The 12281-nt window shown below is 36.6% G+C and overlaps 1 pseudogene; it reads left to right on the top strand.

The window, feature by feature from the left end:
* Positions 1 to 3942, top strand: part of LOC127221802 (N-lysine methyltransferase KMT5A-like) — a 55944-nt pseudogene extending 52002 nt beyond the window's left edge.
* Positions 3943 to 12281: the final 8339 nt, after the last annotated feature.

The following is a 12281-nucleotide window of genomic DNA, read 5'->3' as shown; positions in this document are numbered from 1 at the left end:
TGTTGGAATCTTAAATTTTTTTTTTTCTCTATAAATTTTTTTTTTTCTTTTAAATTATTTTGAATCCCATTTACATTGTTCAGCCCTGCTGGGACCAAGGGGGAGGTGCATGTAGAGGGGGTAGGAGCTATTTTTTTTTTTGTAAGAATTAAAATAGAGACTTTTTTTTTAATTTTTCTGTTTAGTGGTATGTTTTATGTCACATGTTTCCGTTTGTGGTGGGTTTGTTGGGTTTTGTTATATTTTTTTTAACGGTTTTTTTTTTTTGTTTGATTCCCTTTTTTGTGTTTGCATGGAGTTTTCATTGGCTGTGTAATTAAATAAAGATAATGAGTTTATTAGAAAATTAAAGTACATTTTATTTAAAATATAAACATATCACTTCTGCCTTTCTATTTTATTCCTCTACTACCCCCAAGTCCAAATCCTCCCATGGTTCCCCTATCTCAAGTTGGTAGACTCTTTTTCCTTGATTATTGTTACACACACACCAAAAAAAAAAAAAAATTGAGCTTGATTTTGTTGTTTGTGTATTTCAGAAATTACCACTCTGGATTTCCAATCCTCAGCTTTCTTAATGAACAATACTCTACTTTTACAGTTACTCCTGGTAGGTTTGTAAACTTATTGACTATATTACTGAGGTCAGATCATTAATGTTGGTATTAGGTAAACATGGACATTTTATAATTATTTCAATGCAAATCCTAAGGAGATTTAAAGGTGTTACTATTAGTAGAATGTGTTCATTTACATATTACTGTGCCTCTCTTTTCCTCTGCCTGAGTTCAAATTAAAATCCATTAAAATTCTTCTGGATGCAATCTCTTCTTTTGTATCTGAAGAACTACATTGACAAAGGGAATGCAGTGTGAGATCTTCCATTTCATTTAGAGATATCAAAGTTAATATTTTAGCAAACAAATCTCAAAAACATTACAGAAATTTGTTCATTTATTTATTCCCCTTGCCTTTTAAGGGACAAAGATGCTTGTCTGAGGAAGTACACACACATCCATGCATTTGTAACACTGGCATGACTGCCAAGGAACAGTCTTAAGTTACTATTTCAGCTCTCAGCCGTGTTTGGTTTTAATCCTTATTCTTTGTTCACAGCTACAGTGTCACCCCTGCATCTAAAACAGTCTTTCATTTGCACTGAAGAAATCGCCCCATTCTCATTCCTGCCAGCTCTGAAGAGATCCACAAATTGTGTTTTTGTATTCTGAACATGGAGAGAAGGAAGGCAGTAAAATGTAGATCACTTCCAAGGATGAGTCAAATGTCCAGTGTATGTTTATTCTTCTTGATTTTGGTATCTGTGTAGAATATCCACTTCCCTATCACTTTACTATTGAAAGTATATCTAATTCTTCTAAATAACCCTTTGTCTAGGAATAAAGAAATGAGAGAAGTAAATTTATTTGTTTTTGTCTTTTTTTTTTTATTTCTGAAAGGGTAATTTATGTGACTTCTATTAACAATAGTAACACAGGAAACTAAATTTAACTATTGGGATTTGTGAATGGGATAGTCTCTAAAATAAAACAACGTGCTGAGATGCCTTGTTACAACCCATGACATTTTATAAGTGCACAAGCCTAATCAAATGAACACTCTTTTCTCAGCAGACTCTGTACAGAGAGATTTGAAAAGTCTATAGAGGGCAGAAGAAGAGAATCTGGGAGAAGATCCGTACTAGAAGTTATTCTTATCAATTGTTAGATAGAAGATATTATGATATGAGAATATAATTCCCCTGTAGCAAACTCACCTTCCTCTTTTCCCCAACTATCACCTATCTTCCTGCAGTACCTACTTGGTTATCATGAGACAAAGTAGATGGGGTTTGTAAACTCCTTATGTGTAAATTGTGGAATGATGGCAGTGGTGGTGGTATATTATTTTGGATTTCTGGGCCCCCCACATAAATTCAGTAAAAAAGCACATAAGCAAACTAAGTACAAATTAACTACAGGAAACTTAAATATAAGTAGTAACTACTGGAAGCAAGCTGCAGCAACAAAAGTCAATTTGTCTAAAAAAAAGCAGGTGACTATATAAAGAAAAAAAAACCAAAACAAAACAAAAAACCACCCAAAGTAGCAAGATGAACTCACTGGGATGGTTGGCTCACTAATTTGATAATGGTGATCACAAACACCTCCTGTGGGAGGAGAGGGAGGAAGGTGGGGAGGAGAGGTGGGTAGAATGAGAGGTTGGAGGGGGAACTGTGGTTGAAATGCAAAATAGAATAATTTTTTTTTTTAAAAAAAAGAGGCTTTAGCCACCCCTGTAGGGAGTCTTCAGGAAAATGGAAGGGGAAGAACCATTTGAAGATCTGATACCTTCTTCTGATCACTATAAGCACTGCATTCATAGTCTCACATACAGACACACAAGCACATAATTAAAAGTAAAACAAGTCTTTAAAAATAAATAAAAAGTGCCATATTGAATAAAGTGAAAAACAATGGTGGAGTTAAGTATTGTTGCATAAAGTAAATCCCCCCCCCCCCAAAGCAGCAGTCTCTAACAAACAACAGTTACTTTCTCACAGGACCTCTGAGACAAAAATGCAATTTACCTAGCTGCTGAGGAAATCTCAAAAGACTGAAATCCAGGAGTCCCATGGGTGAAGTCATTCAAATATTTAAACAGGAAAGATCAACTTCTAAGCTTAGTCACATGTCCACAGGACCCTAAATTTAGTCACTGACCACTGAAGTACCTAAGGTTAATCACATGTCCACTGTAGGCCCTAAGCTTAGTCATATGACCACAGAAGGCCCTAAGCTTAGTCACATGACCTAAGAGTTCTATTGTTTTGGAAGATGTGGGTGATGGGTGGCCAAGGAAAGTGAGAGACAGAGATTTTTCTAAATTAATCCCAGAAGAATTGAGGCTCATTTATTATTTGAAGTACATTATGAATGTCAATAGCAAGGTACTATGTCCAGTCAACAATTTATTAAATGGAATTAGGTTAAGCCTATCCCTACCAAGAAGTAGGATCAAAGGGAGTTATTTTAAAGACTTCCTCTCATAATTTAGGATAAAGATTCAATTTTTAAAAAATGAAAAATGGGATTAAAAGAGAAAATTCCAAGTATTAAAAATAGGTGCATCAGAACCTCCAAAAACTCCATCCCATTTATGTGATCCTACAAATACAGTGATTGTCAAGTAGGCCCTTAAAAAGCCCCTCAAGGGCAAGCAGGCCCCTCGGAAAAAAGTCTCCATGGAAAACACAGCAGAATAGAAAACTGACAGATTTCTACCCGGTGCGAAGGAGCTCTAGGAAGAGCAAAGCTGAACTGCAGTCTGAAAAATGGAAAAAGATAGATGAGCTGATTGAAAGCAGGAAGGAAGAAGGCATGAAGATTGATCTCATTGATGGAAAAGGCAGGGGTGTGATTGTCACCAAGAAGTTCTCCTGGAGAGACTTTGTGGTAGAATACCATGGGGACCTTATTGAGATCACCGATGCCAAGAAGGGAGAGGCTCTGTATGCACAAGACCCCTCCACGGGCTACTACATGTACTATTTTCAATATCCAAGTAAAAACCTACTGTGTGGATGCTACTCGAGAAACAAACTGCCTGGGGAGGCTGACCAACCACAGTAAGTGTGGGAATTGCCAGACCAAATTGCATGACATCCATGGAGTGCCTCACCTCATTCTCATCGCCTCCGAGACATTGCAGCTGGGGAGGAGCTCCTGTATGACTATGGTGATGGCAGCAAGGCCTCCATGGAACTCTACCTTTGGCTGAAGCATTAACCATGTGGCCTCCCTGCCTCCCTGCCACCCTGCTTCCTTCAAAGGACAAAATGCCTTCAAAGGGAAATGATTTATTATTTTTTTTTTTACACACTTACTCTTAGCTAATTACTTCAAATGTTTTTTAAAAAGTATATTAAAGATGCCTTTTCATGTAGTAGTTAAATATCTGTTACAGGTTTCCAAGGTGGACTTGAACAGATCGCCTTATATTACCAAAAATTTTATATTCTAGTTGTTTTTGTACCTTTTTGCATACAAGCTGAATGTTTGTGCTTCCCTCGCAGTCTAGGACTCAGCGCAGGTTTTAGAGAATGGAGTTGAACATGCACTAGGAAGCTGGGCTCTGCCCAAGATGAAAGCCAGGACACCCCCACACTCCAAGTCCAAGGACAGGCGGGTGTGAGGGTATTGCTCCCTCCTCCTCCCCTCCACAGGCAGAACAGGATGTCTTCAAGCTCTTGTTCTCCTTAGCATTTAGACAGGCACACGCATTGACATGTATGAATATTTTTTTACAAAGGTTTCACAGTAAGCTAGTGTTCGCCTCTGCTTTCTCCAAAGCTCACTGAGCCGGGGGCTTGGAGGCCTGGCAGAGAACAGACCCCTTCACAAGGTTTTGGCTTTTCCAGGCACCTCTAAGCTTCATGGTAGGTAGTCAGACTAGATGAAGGCCAGGTAAAGCACTGTTCTTCTGTCCCAGTGCAGCAGGTCTCCTGAAACTGCATTAATCCTTTATAGAAATGTAAACTTATTTTAAAAAATAAAAAAACATTTTTTTAAAAATCAAAAAAAAAAAACCCACAAAAAAAAAAAACTTATATGTATATAGGTTTTGAAGGGAGTGAAATGATTGTTTTTTTTTTTTTTTTTTTTTTTTTGGTTTTGGGTTGTTTTTTGTTCTTTCTGGGATTCCTTTATTTTTATTTTTTTGGCTTGGCTGGCTGATTTGTGTAGAGGTTTTGAGATGGTAATTCATTCTAATCAAAAGTAAGGTTTTGTAGTGGGACCAGAAATTACTAAGCCCATACCTGATGGGAGATGCCATTCTGTAAATATGTTTCTCATATTGTTTAATGAATAAAGCACTGTTGGCCAATAGGAAAGCAAGATAGGTGGGACTAGGAGAAAAGGAGTAGAAAGGAAGCGGTAGGGAGGAGAGTCAAGATGGAGGAAAGAGAGAGGAACACCAGCCCCTCTCTCCGGTAAGATGAGATCACGTGGAAATACTTAGATTAATAGAAATGGGTTAATAATTAAGACTGAGCTAGCAGATAAGAAACTAGCAACAGGCCAACAGAATTATATCTAATACAGCGTCTTTGTGTGTTATTTGGGGCTGGTGCAGCTGTGGGTCCAGGCCAGTGGGGAAAAATCTACTCATAACACATACCCACCTCCCCACAACCCCTAATCTGTTGTGTGGAAAGTTCTCTACCTGCTGCATATTACATGAAGATGCTGGCAGCCAGAGGACCAGGATGATAGTTAAGTACTTACCTGTGACAGCAGAGTTAGGTGGCTTTCTTCTTCCTGGGAAGGATTAATTCTTGCCATTCACCTTCAGTTTAGGGGCTGGGGATCTGGAGCCATGTATGAGGACCTACCCTTGTCCCTAACACCTTCTTCTACCCCTCAATCTCATGATGGTGCTACCTAAGAAAGTCTTCCCCATACCCCTTGCTAGCCTGGTCAGTGGTCAGACTTGGAGGAGGATTCTAAAGGAGGTTGTAACTGTGAGATAAAATGTCTTGGTTGTACCTGTTTGTGGCTTAGCTTTGTATTTTAAATAGCAAAAAAAAAAAAAAAAAGGAAATAAACTTGAAAATTATTTGTCATCATAAAATAAAGCAAAAAAATTAAAGTATTTATTGCCAGGTAAGAAAAAAAAAAGTGATACTTTTCAGTAGCTAGGTAACAAACTTTTATAAAAAAGGAAAAGAGAGGCAGGTGAGCTAACTTAAGAGTGTAAGATTGCTTGCTGCTGGAGCCTGATGACTTGAATTACATCACTGGAATCCATGTTAAAAAAAAAAAAAAAAGGCTGGCAGTGATTGTATATACCTACAATCCAGCACTCCTAAATAAGATGGGAGGCAGATGCAGGAGAATTGCTAGGAGCTCATGGGTCAATTAGTATGGAGTGTTCAGTATGTCAGAATAAACCAAACATGGCTTCAGTGGAAGGCAAGAACTGATGGGCGAATGTTAGCTTCGTGAATGCTCACATACACAGAGACACATTCAAAAACAGATGGTAATGATACTAAATATATTTTTTAAAAATAAAAATGTGACAACACACACACACACACACACACACACACACACACACACACACACGGCCATAAAAAACTGTGACTAAAGAAAAAAATCTGAATTGAGGAGTAAGGGAGAGATAAATGTCCACTATACTTTTCTAGAGAAGAAAAAAGTATTAAAATCACTACCAAATGCATACTACTTACATTATTATTTAATTTTTTTATGTATTTTCCTGAAATTTCCAATTATCATAGCAGTAAGTCCTGAGTTCAGAATATCAGCAGTTTTTCTTTGTACTTCAAAATAATTGTTCTTTCTTTGTTTGTTTGTTTTGTGTGCATATATTTGAATTTGTGATTGTGTGAAGTTGTCAGTGTGCTCTCTAAAACCAAGTTTGTAGTTTCCAGAGTAGACCATCCCACACCATTGGAAGCACTTGAACGGCGCACCAAAAGGACTCAATAAATATTCAATGATTATAAAAGATACTAAGAAGGAGTTACAAATCGAAAAATTCAGAACTATCCCTTATAATGAACCAGTTTTATAGCTACTGAGTCAGGACAGTCTCATGCAAAGTTAGCATAGTGAGGACTGGGACATCATTTAATCAGGTGAGCTTTGTGGACATGGCTCCACTTCTTATAATTGTCAAAAATGGGAACTAACTTCCAAAGTCATTTGTTTGCCCTTCGACACGGTTCTATGAAAATGAATAGTGTGCGCTGAAGTCTGACACAATCAAGCCTCTCTATACAATGTGCTCTCATAAATTACATTGAGATATTTACTTTTCTGTTTCAGATCAAGTACTTAACAAGATAGCAACAGAGCTACAGATGATGTTATTAATAGGTGCTGGCAGATGCTACATTCTCATCCAGTTAATAGGTGACCATGCAACCATTTGTCACAGAGTATCGTTTTCTGAGCTGACATTTGCATCCCCAATAATTTACATAATTAAGTTATAAATAGTCCTCTGGGGAAATTATGACAATGGAAAGTTTTAAAGGTATATGAATGTATACTTACAATTATCCTATTAAAATTAGATCCAAACCAAAAAAATTAACTTGGTACAGAAATAAGAAAAATCTAATTTTTGATGAAAAATAGCATGCTATTCAAAAATTCCCAATAGTTAGGAGAGAAGTTGTTGGATACAGAAAGTTAAGGATACACTAGGATAACAAATATTTTGATAGAAAGTTACAAAATTCTAACACTTTCTTGACATTGGCACTGTGGTAATTAAAGGAAGAGAGATATAGTGGAAGAAAATATTTGAATCCAAGCCAGAAGCTTTGACTTTCATGTATTTTGTTTTCCTTTTTTAAAAATGAAAACTTATTTGGCTAGTTAAAAAATAAAGGCAGGGGCTTTGTACAATTGAATAATGCCATATTTTCCAGAGGCAGTGACCTGAAAATGTTAGCAATTGGAATTAATGAAATGTAAAATGTAGGAGAAAATAATGTTTTTTTTGTGACTGGGTTTCTTTATATAGCCCTGAATGTCCTAGAAGGAGCTATTTAGACTAGGTTAGCTTCGAACTTGAATCCACCTGGCTCTGGCTCTGAGCGCTGAGATTAAAGGCACACATCACCACTGCCTGGCATTATTTTTTTTAAGAAATATGTATCCTAGAAATATCAGAAGCTACACCCATAATTTCGATTCAGCATGATTGTCAAAACACAAACTGAGCACAGATAACAGCAATAGAAATGACAAAGTGGATTGGGGAAAGACCACAAGGTCTCTATCCAACACAAAAAACTTATGGGCAAATAAGAAATGCTGAGAGTGAGAAAAATGGTCTTCCTAGGGAAGAGCACACAAATAGATAGCCAATACCAAAAGTCAGCCCTGAGAATAAACATACAAGTAACATTACATAGACCAAGGTGTGTGTGTGTGTGTGTGTGTGTGTGTGTGTGTGTGTGTATGTATATGTGTATATATATATATTTATGCACATATATGTAACAATAATTAATAAAAGAGGCCATGAATTTGAAGAAGAGTAAGGAGTGACATATGAGAGATATATGAGAGATTTGGAGGAGAGGAAAGGGATGGAAGAAATAATGCAATTATAATCTCAAATAAAATAAAATAAAAACAAATTAAGAAGCAAGAACCCTTTTCAAAGTCACATTTCCATGGTTCTAATATTAATACTTCTATCCAAAGCTTACATATTTTTGTTTTATCTGCCTTGCAAACTATTGCTTTACTGAAGAGGGTTGGAGAGAAACAAAACAAAACAGCTTCAACAGTCATTACCTGTCCTGGTTAGTTTTTGTCAATTTGGTAAAAAGTAGATTTCTCTAGGATGAGAAACCTCAGCAGCTGCAAAATTGCCTCAATTAGATATCCTGTAGATTGAGTCTGTGGGGTGTTTTCTTGGTAAGGGATCATTGTGGGAGGGCCCAGCCCACTGCAGAAAGTAATACTACTGGTCCTCAGCAGCATAAGAAAAGATTCGGAATGTCCTGTGGAGAAGAAACTCAGTATGTAGCGTTTCTCCTTATTCTCTGCTTTGGGTTCTACCTCTAGGCTTCCACCTGGCATTTCTGCACCGATTTCCTCTAAAGATGGAAGGAAGGAGATGGCTGTTGAATTTCTTCCCCAGAAGGTCTTTCACACAACACAGAAACCAAACTACAGCACTGCCTATTAAGGTAAGGTGGACGGGACAAGTAAAAACCTTAGTCAGATGTCTAAATGGAAATACAAAAACACAATTCAAGTGACTTTCAAAGATTGACATATTTCTGTTTCCTGGAATATATACCCGTGAAACACGTGTATGCATGTGAAATACATGTATGTGTGGTGTCTGAGGGGCTCAGAAAAAACCTCAGATGCCCTAGAACTGTGTTGCAGATGACCGTGAGCCTCTGTGTGGGTGCTCAGAGCCAAATTCCATTCTCTGCAAGAGAAGCAAATGCTTTCAACCACTGCTCTATTTCTCCAGCCCTAAAATATCAGTGACTTATAGAAAAGAAGTCTATCTTTTTCTGAAACACATTTTAATATTCAGTGATACCAAGATAGGCAAACTATTAATGCAACTGGCTAGATGTAAAGAAATAGTTTACAAAATTTTCAATGAATGGAATATGAGTAAATGGATTTTGAAGCTTAGACTCATTTTAAACTGGAGATTAAAGCAAAATAGTATACACCACACACTTCTAAGTCATATCACAGGACAGATCATAAAGCATGAAAACGCATATATACATATATTTGTTTCATTTTCCTTACAAAAATATTCAAACAAATTTTAAAGATCAATTTTAGAAACAAAATAAAATTGAGGGTGTTCAATTTTCCCAACTATTATTTGTATTTCTCAACTCAACACTGAATATTTTTACAATGGCCATGTAGAAGTAAATGAATGTATATGATGTAAACACTGAACAGGAATTAGATCTCACAGTTCCATGTATCCCAGGAGAACATAACCTCAAAGTCAAACCCTGGCATCAGTTTTCCTGGACATCTGTCAGTGAGATAGTGACAAGGTCTGAGACCTGGAAGAAGAGGTCTTCTTGCTACTAGACCAGTGGTTGGGGACCAAAACATACAAAAGCATTTGAGAACTGTGGTAAGTGCTAGGCAATTTCAAATTCTAAGTTTCTTAGATTTGCTTCAACAATGAATTCAATGACAAGAGTAAAACAGCTGAATATAATGGAGTGTGTGAGGCTGGCCCAAGGACAGAGGCAAGAACTCTACTGAAGTTTGTACAGGCAGCCTGTATAGAGAAGGTTCTGTGTGATGAGCAAAGTTACATGACAATTAACAGATGTGTGTGGGTGGGGTGGGGTGGGTTGGGGGAGAGCTGTATGAGTGTATGAGTATGTGTATATGTGTATGTGTTGAAGTGTGTGTGTACAGGTATGTATGGGTGTGTGTGTGTGTTTCTCCTGTCACTCTGCTTCAGTGTTACTCTGAGGGCTGTTATTCGGATGCCCTTGTCATTTTGAAATTTCACATCACGCTCTCCTATATTGGATCTCCAGTTGCAATTTCTATTTGGATCATGTTTGTCATTATGTCAAAGTAAATCAGACCTTCAACAACTTTTTGAGAAAGGTATAAAGACAGAATTCTTTTTCGGTGCATTTCTGAAAATGTTTTTATTTTGTATCCTGTCATTGTTTAGCTATGACATTTGAAATTAAAAATTAATTTAGAATTCTATTTTTTTCTGAAATTTACATGAGTATTTTTTCTATGTATTGAGGTCATGGGGTCATTCACTGGGGCGTTGACTACCTACCCATACTGCCCACAAACTAACATGACTTTCAGTCCTTCTGTAAACATCATCTTTATTAGCTCCTCAGTTACTGGTGAAGAAATGGGAACCATTCCACCATCCATGCTAGAATGTTTTAGTCTTTTCTTCTTATGGAGTTCTTACAATGGTAACCAAAGCTTCTGTGAGGTTTGTGTGCTACAGTCATGTCACATCCAGAGGCTAGCATTATATCCTCTTCTGTGACTTGTGTGTTGGCATAGGTTTTATCCCATTATGTGGGCTTTTTGCATTGACAGTTTCCTTTGCTATGTAGAAACTTTTTGGATTCATGAGATCTTATCTGTCAAGTTGTTGGTCTTAGTTCCCCGTGGTAGAGGAAGCAATCTATACCCCAGGTTTTGCTCTAGCAGTTTTAAGGTAATGGGTCTTATATTGAGAAATGAACACATATGTCCATACATGACTGTCACAATTCTTCAATAAAATTTATTTCTTTAATGTTCAAAAATGAGAAAAAAAATTCAATTGTCTATCTATACATAAATTGCAGTGTATTCAAACAACTGGATACTCCTCTCCTTACCAATGAAAAGCCAATGATTCCAACAACATTCCTGATGACTTTCTGGTGCTGAGTGAAAAAAGCCAGACTGAGAATCACCCACTCCAAATGCACAGAATGCTTGAAGATGCAAATGAAGCTCTGTTCATAGAAAGGATGTCTGTGGCTCTCGAGATAGGAAAGGCTTGAGGATGGATTACAAAGAAACTGGGGAAGCATTTATAGGTGATTAATTTTATAATTGTGGTCTCTACAAGGAAACACAAATGTAACAAACACATGAAATTAGTCTTGTAGAGTTGTGCAAGTTTTGTACATAATATATAAAATATATCTTCATAGTTTTGTTTTTTTGTGAGTTAATCAAAGAAAAGAACAATTATGCATACAGTTTGAACCCTTACCCTTGATACTGTGCCTCAATTTCCTGAGAAATTATATGTGGCTGTACCAGTAGTATAGTGTTTTAATTATTGTTATTTAACCTTTTAGTGTTTGCTAATGTAGAGACATTACCTTGGACTAGTTTGAGTGGCTATTAAATTAAAGTAAAATTTCAAAATAGGTCTTACATACTTTAAAATTCCTGGAAAAGTATGTACCAGCACATGCTTACCATGTAATCTTTCATATACATTATTAAATTTTCACAATGTATTTTGGCATCAGTTTATATCTTTCTCTAATATCGTATCATTTTATAATAACATTTTCCATCCTAAATATTTTTCTGCCATTTTAAATATTTTTATAACTAAATGCATTTCTACTGTGTTCTTCTTTTTTAATTATTATTTTTCTCATATTACATATTGATCATAGTTCCCTCTCCCTCACTCCCATTCTCCCCTGACCCCCCTCCAATCTTCTATGTTAAATTTTAGTTGGTACACTGAACAATGGGGTTCATGGGGTGACTTCCATACATAGATATTATTATGTATTGTTCTCATTTGCCTTCCCTCACCTGCCCTCTCTCTTTCCTGTTCTTGTTTATCCCCCTTATCTTCCCAAGTGACCTTCCTTCTGCTCTCTTGCTTGTAAATACATTAGGTACAACAGTAAACTATTGAGGCAAGTTCATGTGTGGAAAGATTCTTTAAGGTAATTAAATCCAAACCCTTCTTGAGATTTTTGTTCTGTTTTGTTTCTCAGCAAACTCTACATGAAAAATGGCTTTTAGTGTTTGTTTGTTTTTATATCTCAGGTGAGTTACATCTCGGAACAAAGTTCAGTTTCATTTTTTCTACTTAGATCAGAGGGTTGTAGAAATAATACAGTGAAAGACCTAAAAAGTAATGTTAATGATGGACTAACCTAAAAACCAATATCTGTTCCTTGGAATTTCCTAGCTTCCTCTACAAGGCCCTGAGATAAGAAGAAT

The sequence above is a fragment of the Phodopus roborovskii genome, unplaced genomic scaffold (assembly GCF_943737965.1).
Source record: "Phodopus roborovskii unplaced genomic scaffold, PHOROB, whole genome shotgun sequence".
In the NCBI taxonomy this organism is placed as follows: Eukaryota; Metazoa; Chordata; class Mammalia; order Rodentia; family Cricetidae; genus Phodopus; species Phodopus roborovskii.
This window is presented reverse-complemented; position numbering and strand designations above follow the sequence as displayed.